The following is an 11,247-nucleotide window of genomic DNA, read 5'->3' on the forward strand; positions in this document are numbered from 1 at the left end:
AGACCTTTGAGAAGACTGCTGAAAACCCTAAATGAACTGCAATCCCAACAGCTATGGTTTTGTGATTGGGAAGGTGCTTGAGAGAACCCACAGAGGACCATGAAGACAGCAGAAAAGCACATAAGGCAAGAGGTGAGATGGTCAGCCAGAACCCCAAAGAGAGGCATGAAGAAAATTTCCAGCATAAAGTCCCTGTAACCTGAGGAAAGCACCATTCCAAAGATTAGCAGCTAAGAGTCTGAAGGCAGCTCCAAATGGTGCAAGGGGGAATAAGCACTATAATCTGCTTCTAAATACTTTTTTTTTGTTCTTGCTTGCTATGAACTGATTAAGGAAAATAGGGAAAATATTAAAACATGATCTTAAGTGCAGCTGCTATGTGCATGCAGCTGTGTGCTGAATTAGTAAAATGGGAATTTCCATGATGAAACATAGCCCATTTTTTCTCCACTGAGTAAAACATACAGTAGGTAAATACCTGCATTTACTCATTAGACTATGATGATTCTTAAAATATTATTTTAAGCATTGTTTTACCATTTCAAAATAAGTTTGTTGCTGTAAAAACAGTAATTCAATATTTGAAAACAGTAAAGACTTTTTATAGATTTACGACAAGACAGTAAGTTCCTACAAGGACTGAAAAGATAAAATATCATCCCTCAGGTTATGCAATTCACTAGGAGGAATGCAAAGGTTATTGCTAGGATAGGGAGGTGGACCTTTGTTGCCTGGAGAGGAAAAAAAACTCCAAACCACAGTTAAAGGAACACTTGAGTTTAGAAAGGAAACTACACCTAGCAAACACTGTCTCCTTTTGTCCTCTCTGATTTCTCATTTGCTCTCTGTGATCTATTCCATGGCATGTCCTGCTAGGCAGAGAACATTTTCCTTCTGTCATCTCACTGATAACATCTAAATTATATGTTTTCACATCTTTGCCCCAAAAGCAGCTTCATTTGGAAAGTGAACCTGGAAAAATACACAGTGTTGTTTTACCTCACAGTTTCCAGCCTCATTAACACTGGAAAGATATTCACTCTGCCTTGCAGGTTTTCAGTTTATCAGAACTTACTGCATGATCAAGTGTTCTGCTTATGCTCAGTACAATATTGAAGAAACTGTCTTTAAAAGATCATAGGTGAAAATAAGACATAAATGGCAGACAGGGCAGAGAGCCTTAATATTGTCTAGTTTTGGGAATATAAGATGTTGAATAAACTTCTGGTAAAGTGATCTTAATTATTTTTGGGAGTGCTCTGCCTCCCTATAAGCATTATCTTTGGTGAATTTCATTATCAGCAGCAATACGTCCAGAGCATCAGCATAAATTGGCTAAAAAATTTATATTTGTAACAAGAAAAAATCTTGGAAGGAAAAGAAAACAGCTGGAGTAACTAAGTGAAAGGCAAAGTTTGCAGCTGGCCCTGGCTGTACTGCACCAGAACAGCATTGCAGGAGAAGTTCTGTAAAGCTGGGTAGAGAGACAACTGTGTAGTGCTTGGTTGCACAATTGTGCAAACCAAAGTACTGCAGCATTCAGACCACTTTCCTCCCTGGAGTCTGTGGGACTGATGACCCTCACCTGTGTGGTCAATAAATATGTTCTGTCTATCAGCTTCTCTTACACCATCCCCCCAGGAGATGGACAGAGATTAAAAGGCTCCTGTCATTATGTGCTTCAAATTGTATCTAAGCTGACTTCTGATGTCTCCAGCACAAATACTCCTTTTTGTATCCATGCAGAGTTTCCTGTTGCAGGAGGCTCAGCTGGCTGCACATTGGGCTCTCTGTAGCATGTGGTTTTGCATTAATATGGCCTAAGCAAGTAAAAAGAAGAGGCAAGAACCCCATCAATGGGACCAACATGGAGCAAAAGGAAACTCAAACCACGTAGTACGCTTCTAGAAGGGGCAGTTGTAACCACACAGCCCCATAGGGAGAAACAGAACTACCGCCAATTATCTTCAGGATCTGAGTTTGTCAGTCTAAAATAAGAATACTGTGCTACAGACAAATACCCTTCAATCCAGGTGAATGAAAAAGAACATTAACAGACAATGTATCTACACTTCCACCACTCAGGTTTAAGTCAAAGCTTTTTACGTGGCTTTTGATTACTTTTCTTGCAGTGGTTTCAGACAGGATCTCCTAGAATCTGCCTTCCTATCACCCTCTTGATACTGCAGTGTTTTGCAGTATTAGAATAATATATCCAATTCCAATGAGATACCAGCAAGCTTAAATAAAGCTATTAGACATGCAAACAGAAGTAATTAATTTAGCTTTATTTGTGCCTCATCCTGAGCTCATTAAAAGTCCACTATTTTCCATAGGTCTCTCCCATGAATCTCGGATAATGAATGCAATCTACAGTGCATAAAGAAAGAAATCACTGTATGTTTGTATTCTAAGACTGGAATACAATTGTCTTTTCATGTAAAACCTGTGCTTGGATACTACACAAGCAAAATTTCCTACACATGAATCCACGCTTATGTATGCACTCCAACTACTCAGGAAATGAAGATTCTCATTAAGGCAAATATAACTATCAAAACAAACAAATACATCATTTGAACTATTCTTTTGAACACAAGCATTTGAAGTACATATAATAAATTCCAAAAATTGTTATCAGTATCTTACTGCATTCAAGTTTGAAAGTTGGACCTTCAGGTGAAATGAAACTTTTCCCAAATGCCAAATCGGAAGACACAATGAAACAGCAGAGCAGTTCTCCAGCATTTTCACAGGCTTTGTGCACCACCTACTGACTCACACACTAATTACCAGCCCCTGAAGACTGTTTTTCTAGGGCTTTTACTCCCGAATTCACGGTCATTCACAGAATTACAAAATATTACAAGTTGGAAGGGATCTGCAAGGATCCTAGTCCAACTCTTAAGTAAATGGCTCATAGAGGTTTCAAACCCACAGCCTCGGTGTTATTGACACCATGCTCTAAGCAATTGAGCTAATTTCAGGGCTGTTGCTGTCAAAATCTTCTGTGCCAAGACTAACCTATAGGCTATTCCTTCAAAACATCAGCATCAGAACCTACCCTAAATATGCACTAACATATGAAAAGAACACTCATCTAAACAGGAAAGCTCTTGGCAGCAAACTGCAGGCTCACTTGGGTCACAAAAAAAGACAATAATTAAAGTTACTGTTTTAGCTGCCAGATTCTGTCAATCTGAAATTATCTTCTGGATGTAGTAGTGTAAAGTACAGGAATTTTTTTCTTCATAAAATCCCTACTCCATTACGACTGTTTTTCTGGGCAATTTTATCCAAAGGGATTTACCACTACTTTTTGGTTAAGATACTTAACGTCTCAAGGTGTAAATCTCTGCTCACACAGCCTGATTTAATTTGTGAAAAATGTTTTTCATTACGGTTTCTAGTTCTAGAGCTACCTTCTCATTTATTTTCATCTTTCAGCATTTAACAGGGAGTAAGACTAGCTCTAATTCCTCAGTTTGAAAGAACATCCATTGCTATTATGGCTGTCTGTACCTGCCTCTGTACCACATCTGCTTTACCACAGTAATCTAAAATCTCAATTCCTACAGAAGCTGCCCATAGCCAAAGTTATTGCTTTCCAGATTCTGAGATCCAAGGGACCTCTGCTTATTCTTCTCAGGAACAGCAAAGAGAGAAAAACCACACCCATGAAGAGCACCTTCCTTACAGTAGACAAAGAGTAGAATTACAGTTTTACTTCATTTCTCTCATCTACTTTAATTCTCGTATAGATGCAAGAGAGTTACAAAAGATACAGACAGATACAAGAGGTTCTTTGAAATTTTTCAGTTCCATATGTGATTCTGGAGTACAGTTTCAATTTTATTTAATATTGTTCCTGTAGCTTTTGAAACTATTGTTTTTGTTAGTAGTCTCCAATTTTCTGGAGAGATTAAGAGTTAAAGAATTAACCCAGTGCAAGATGAGCTGGTGGTTTGTGCCTACAGATGACAGTGTGCTTGTCTGACTCCAGGTGGGAGTAACCAGCATTTCATCTCCCTCCTCCAGTGCTGGGATGCCCTCAGCTGCTTTGGGAGTATGAGCACTTCCACTCTCCTGGAGATTCAAGAACTACATTCTTATCCCCCACTCACATCCCTCTAGCAAATTAACCATTAAATATGTATTTTGACATGCACATCCAACAGTAAACGATACTGATCCTAACACCTTGCTCATGTTTAAGGCAGTGTTTCTCTGGCCCTACATACAATGACATTACCATCTCCATAGCTTTTACTGTTGTCTGTACATCAGGATCTTATAGATCTCTTCATTGTAATAAAACTTGGGTATCCATTCCAGGTGTGACACCTTGCTAATACAATTATAGGCCAAGGACTGATCTATGGATTAACTGAGCTTCTCTGACACCTTCTTTCTTGGTCCATAGCAATGTTCTTACATTCTACCTATTCTCTGCTGCAGAAGCTTGGTCTAAATATCCATTCTCTATGTTGACTCTACATAAATACAGTGGAAATTCCATATGCAGCAACTCAGTAGCTGTTTTCTGTGGGCTCTGTCTGAACAACTCCTTTACCTCTTTTCCACTCAGATGAAAATGCACTGCCCAGAAACACTATGGAGACTACTTGCATTGATTTCTACTGACTCCCTCATCTGTTTCTTAGTATGGTTACAAAGTTTAATAGGTATTTTTTTTTTTTGTCAAACTCGCAGCCTTTTACAACTTGAAACTCTGAATTTTAGGACAGTGTGCCTCTTAAAAATATATACATTTTTAATTCATTATCTGATATGATCTAGACCTAGCGTGTTGAAAACCAGCTGGGATCTGTATTCCATTTCCAAATTGCTTTGCATGTACCATGAAAACAGGTCTGTGGAAATAGAGCTCAGTGAGAGAAGGGCAGGCTCAAAAACAGAATCATAGAATCATTGCATTTTAAAGGGTGGGAATGGACCTTATAATCTAGTCTTGACCACCTCTGGCAGGGCTCCTCCCACTACACCAGATTGCTCAAGGCTTTATCCAGCTTGGCTTTGAGCAAGGCCAGAGTTGGGGTATCCACAGTCTTCCTGAGCAATGTGCTCCAGTGTCTAACTACCCTCACAGTAAAAAATTTCTTCCTCATATCTAACCTAAAATCTTCCTCTTTCAATTTATACCCATTACTCCTTGTCCTATCACTATAGCTCCCAAAAACAAGTCCACAAGAATGCTGCTGAAGGATAATGGGCTCCAGTGGTTTCACTGCATGTGGATTTGTTCTGGTTTGGGACTTTAGAGAAAGCCATACACTGTTAGTTAAATCTTTCAGTTCAATTATTTTTAAAGCATAAGAAAAAATGACACAGCAAAGAATTAGATCTACCTGCCAGTCATCTGAGCAATTATTAAAGTGTGATATGCACAGGAGATTTAAAGGTAGAAGCAAAAAACAATAGTTCTCCTCTAGATTCCAACTCACCAGTTACACAAAATTGATGGAAATGGCACAACTGTTCAGTTACCTGCTAATTCCTAAAAGATAAATCTTTGCTAAGCCTGAGTAGGCTGAGTGCACAGAAGCCCATGTTGACATTTTGCATATATGTGTTTACATTTGAATATCATAAAATAACACAGCTCCTTTAGAGCTCACAAGCAACACAACAGAGCACCATACAGACAAACAAATATAACAGAAAGGGAATTTTGCAATATTTGGCTAAAATAAAACTGTTCCTATGCAATTTCATTTTTAAATAAGTATGCATGGAAATATTTTAATATGTTAATACATTACTGATACTTCAGCAAACTCGGGTTTCAGTGAATCTGAGGCTAAACAGAGAATTTTAATTTCTAAAATTTAATAGAATGATTAGGTTTAGGAGGTCATTTGGTTCAAAGCCCCTGCCATGGCAGAGAAAAAGGCAGAGCACGTCCCTGGGTGGGCTCGAACCACCAACCTTTCAGTTAACAGCCGAACGCGCTTACCGATTGCGCCACAGAGACTCTCTTGGTGTTGGAATCTGCACAAGAAAAAATAATTTTTCTACCCAAAATATATTTATGTTTCCAAAAACATTGATTTCAAGTAGCAGGGATATAGTGCAGAGATGCTAAAAGAGAACACGGTCCTCACATGGCATCTGTATTGCTGGCAGCAGAAGGAATGTATGATGCACAATATCATAATGCTGCACAAACACAGCAAAGCCTGCATTGTGGCTGTGTAGGCTTCCAAAGGCTGCCCTATAAATACAAAGAATTCTGAATTTTAAGGAGGCACAACAGGGAGCACAAAGGAGAACCAGAAAAAGAAAATATGAAACAAAGTGTTCGTGATAAAAAAGAATAACTCAATTTACTAACAGTGAGTGCCATTTTCCCTCAACCAGGAGTCAAGAAAAGAAAGGGGGAAAATAGAAAAAACTTACACCTGCATACCAAAACACTCATCTAAATCAACCATTCTTAACCCATTACTTTGATGGATACAAAGCTTTGAGGATAAAAATGCAAACAGCTGAAAGAAAATTTGTATTAGTGAGTTTAGCTGGGTCACAGCCCCTTTCTCAGGACTGTGTAGCTGCAAAGCAATGTCACATCCCATGATGCAGAAATGTGCAGCCCTTTAACTGCCCTTAATTAAATGACTTAATGACAGATGACTTAAATATTTGCTATCTGCCCATTTCTCTTCCCTGTCTTCATCTGATCAATCTTTGTTTCAGACTCACAGAAGTCTGAAATGAAAGCACTATTATGTGTTTCCACTCACGTTATGGAACAGCAGAAGTATTTATCTCTTAGTGATAAAGCTAAATATGGCCTTTGAACAGGTGATTTCATAATTACTTCACTTAATATCAGTCTAATTTTAGTACAGATTATTGAGAAACCGTTTTTATAGCAGTTACAAAATTAGAAACCTGTAAAAGCAGTAATTTCTGATAGATTTTCCAGGATCTTACAGACTTGAAAGTATATTTGTTTCAGCATTTGGCTACAAATTCAGTATTCAGGCTACATTGCTTGATTGAACAATTCCACTGAGGAAAAGACTTCTTATAAATTGTACTCCCTCTTCATTAATGCAATCAAATATTTGCAATAGGTGGCTACCATGCATACACATGCCACATAAAAACTTGATTTTTAGGGGAAAATTGATTATCATTCTAAGGCTGAAAACCCAGCAATTGAAATGTCTGATGCCATCATTTGGCAGGTACCTAAAAGCTGCCCAGCCAAAAGCTGTGTAACTGAAAATACTACACCGCCCATGAATCCATTGGAAATATAGCTTTATTTCTGGAATTACAATTTGACCAGAGCAATCTGGCAGTGCTGCAACACTTAAAGTAACAAGTGATATGGTTTGGGGTATGGCAGATCCTACTAATTAATTAGTCCACACTAAATATGTAAGATAATGTAGGGAATATTCTACTTATTATATAAAAATCAGTGTGTTCCTTATGAATATATGATCATTTTTCTTATGAAATTTCAATGTTAGAAGTAAGTGATAATTTTTTCCTTTCTTATATTCCTTGCTATATATACTTGTGAAAAATTATTTGCACTCTTACAAACATACACAAAGGGGAAAATATCTAATGAGAATGCCCTACTATTCCTCTGACTGAGAATATTTAAGTATCAGTTCTGTGTTACATCTGACTTCATACTACAGTAGACCTTTTGTCTTCTGACATACTCCCAGTCCTTGTGATTACATTCTGCCTTTGCCTGAGGACAGTAGCTCCAACTCGAGAAGCTACACATGGCTGTCCTGCTGAAAACAGGAGGAAGGACCTCTCCTGTGAACTCAGTTTATCAGAAAACTTGTATGTGCATGGATTGGCCCATGGCACAAAGTTCTCCTTCCATTTATGCTGAGCCTGCCAAGCAAAGTCAAGGAGCATTCAAAGAAGAATTACCTCACCTAAATTATACCTGTGTAAATGACATCTGTCCAATTAAAATTTATTTTCTAAACTGAACAGAAAAGTCACCAATCATGGCAAGTCATTCACCTTATTCTAACTTACACATAAATTACCACCTTACTTGCTCCCTCAGTTCTACAGAGGGAGGGTGATTAGTTTAAAATACATTGGTTCTCTGTGAGTGAGTGGAATTAGGTGGCATGAACCCCTTAATTCCTGACAATTAGATTGACTCATAGAGGAAATAGAGAAACCAAAACCCACAGTAATGAGAGTATCAGTCATTAGTGACCATATAAACCACAGCCTCTTATGAAAATAATTAACCCAGTTGACCCAAGGCTATACTGTAGAAAAAAACAAATGTGAAATTCTTCCAGAGGCATTTTACTTTCAATATTCATAGACATTACCCCATGTGCACAGCAGTGCCACATCTCTGCCTGTCAAAGGAAACACTTTTCAGTTCTCTGGGTCTTCTCTCTGTGGCTGCTCTAAGTGTTCCCTTCCCACTGACAGCCCTTGATGCTTCCAGCATAGCAAGCAGAAAGCCAACAGGAAGCTGTAGCATTTGCAAACCAAAAGCTGATCAGAAGGGCTAGCAGACCTTTGGTTTACTTCCAGCACACTAAGTTGATCAGCAGACAGGAAAATAAAGAAGTTTCATGATTTACAAAGCTGCGTCTAGGTAGTAATAGTTCATGTCTGGAGCTGGTTTTATACAGTACTTAGCAATCCCTAATTAGCCTTTTCTATCAGGCCTTTTTTATATAGTGGTTTTGGTGTGAATTTCTTAGTATATGTCATGATGCCAAATTCAATTACCTTTGGGAAAACAAGGAGGAGCCTGTTAGAAACTAGACCACATGCATGCAAACCACTTCCTAACTCCCAGCACTTCAGCCAAAAGCTTTTGACTGAATGAAGGGGATCTGAATTATCAAACACCTAAGCCACGTCTGCAAAGAAGCAAGGAAGCAAAAGCAGATGTCTTACTCACATCCATATAAATATTTAATATACACAGGGGGATTGTCTTAATTAAGATTCTCAACCTGCAACAGTATTAGCATGTATTTGCACAGTCTTAAAATAACACAGTGGAAATCCACACATGGAGTTTTCAGGCATTACTGTAGATCACTGTTAGTCTTAACAGCAAGTGAAGGATGCCCAGGGACTTCCAGCAGCAGGCAGCAGATCTGAAAGAGCCCTCCAAAGGCTGCAGGACAGAATTACTATTTCTAAGGGTTGTAATTTTCTGAGATGACTATAAACAGAAGTATGGTTGTTTTGATAGCATTTTAGTTCCTGCTGCTCTTTTAGAAAGAGAAGATGATTTAGTTGAAGAGCCCTGAAATTCTCCAAAGAAACAACCTTGTTGTGAAGACTTGAATTAATTTTTTTATTTTGAGAATAAAATAATAAATTAAATTTCCCCACTTAAGAATTGTAACCACCCTAAGTGAGAAACTTAGTCAAGACCCCAGGAGCTCTGGCATAACCCCATGCTTTCTGCATCTACACTGCTTACTATAACAGCAGTAATTTGGGTAAGTTTTGAGGAGCTTCAATCATGGTCATAAATGCACCTTGCAGACTTTCCACACAGCCCTCAAACTTAATTACATTGCAGGATGAGACAGGCTGAAGTAAACATGTTTTAGCTGGATGAAAAATCTCGCAAAACACTTGTTCATAAACAGATGTTATATAAACAGACGAAAAAGAGTATTTGTGATCCTCAGCGACTGCAGGAAAGATATATTTCACAAGATTGTAAAGAAACATTAATGAGCAACAATGCAAAAAGCTACAAAATATTCTAGATAAAGTGCTAAAAGTGTTTAAGTTGCTTCTTAAAACTCATAATGCATATGAAATAAAGACAATGAAACGGAAGCATTAACAGGAACATTTTAACAAACAATAAGGTTTGTTCACAGCAAGAAGGTTTTGAAAATTCTTAGCTTTTTGAATGAGGCATGAGAAAAAAATAATGCATCAATGAGAATTTTTCATTTATGGATTAAAAGAATCCCTATTCCAACCAGAACTGGGGGGGTTGGTTTGTTTGGATTTGTGTTGTCACTTTTAGTTTGGTTTTGTCAGGGTTTTTCTGGAAAAAACATAGCTAAGTACCTACCCACCCATCCGTATACTTGGTACCATTTTTCCCTCTCTTTCCCTCAGAGAATAAACCAGAGCACTTTTAAAAAGTGAAGTGTTTTTATTATTTAAAAAGAATACTGAAAAAGTGAATGAATCAACAGACTTGAATAGAAAAGAAGTATAGCCTATATGCTGGCAGAGATTAAAGAGATTGGTTGCATAGAAATGGAATATGCATTTAATATATAGTAACAGCACACATCAGAATAATACTTAGGACTCAAATTTTGTACTTACATTACATTATGCGAGTACATACTGCACACATTTCCTAAGTTTTGTGAAAAACGATGTTCACTTTCCTGGTAACATTTAAAAAGTTTAATAAAAACAATAAGAGACAAACAATAAAGCAAAAGGTTATAACTGCTGGGTGCTTGGCATTCAGCCAAGATCACACTGGCTGCTTTGGAAACACCCCTTAAATTCCTCAGCCTGTTGCATAGTCATAGACCTGTAATGCATATTCAAACTTTTCTACAAACTATTTTTTTATATTCCAAGAACCATTTTACATGGCCACTCTTTCAGTCCACCTTTTTAGAGCATGTGTGTTTCTTGGCTGTGGTTTTAATTTATTTTTTTATCAGTTTTAATTTGGGCTGTGGTCTTCAATTTCTGCAGATGGCTGATGCTGGTAACTGATATATCAGAAGCAGGTGTCTTCACTGGGTATTATCCAACCAAGCAGGTAGTTCACTTACTACAAAGACACTTTATCAGCTTATATCACTCCTAAAGAAAATTATATCTTAAAAACCGTATCAACACCACACACATAGTATCCACCCTAATGTTTGCAAATAGCCAATACTATAATACGTATTTATAACAGTTTAAAATTTGTTTAAACGGTTTATGTATGGTGACTTTATTTTGTGGAAATGTCTTTCCCATGATAGCCTGCCCTGCCGGGTTTGGTGGCAGCTTCCCAGCCCCACCACTGAGGAAGGACTGGATTCTGAGCCCAGATTTCCTGCCCAGCTCAGGTAGCTGCTTGTGGAGGAGCACAATTTCCCTTTGAAAATCTTAGCAAAGTTTGATTTCAGCAATCGTTTAATGCATCCCCCAAATCCAGTTAAATCTGTGGGGGTCGGCTCAGCCATAGGATGAGAGGACACAGTCTTAAGATGCACC

The sequence above is a fragment of the Erithacus rubecula genome (assembly GCF_903797595.1).
Source record: "Erithacus rubecula genome assembly, chromosome: 3".
NCBI classification, from domain to species: domain Eukaryota; kingdom Metazoa; phylum Chordata; class Aves; order Passeriformes; family Muscicapidae; genus Erithacus; species Erithacus rubecula.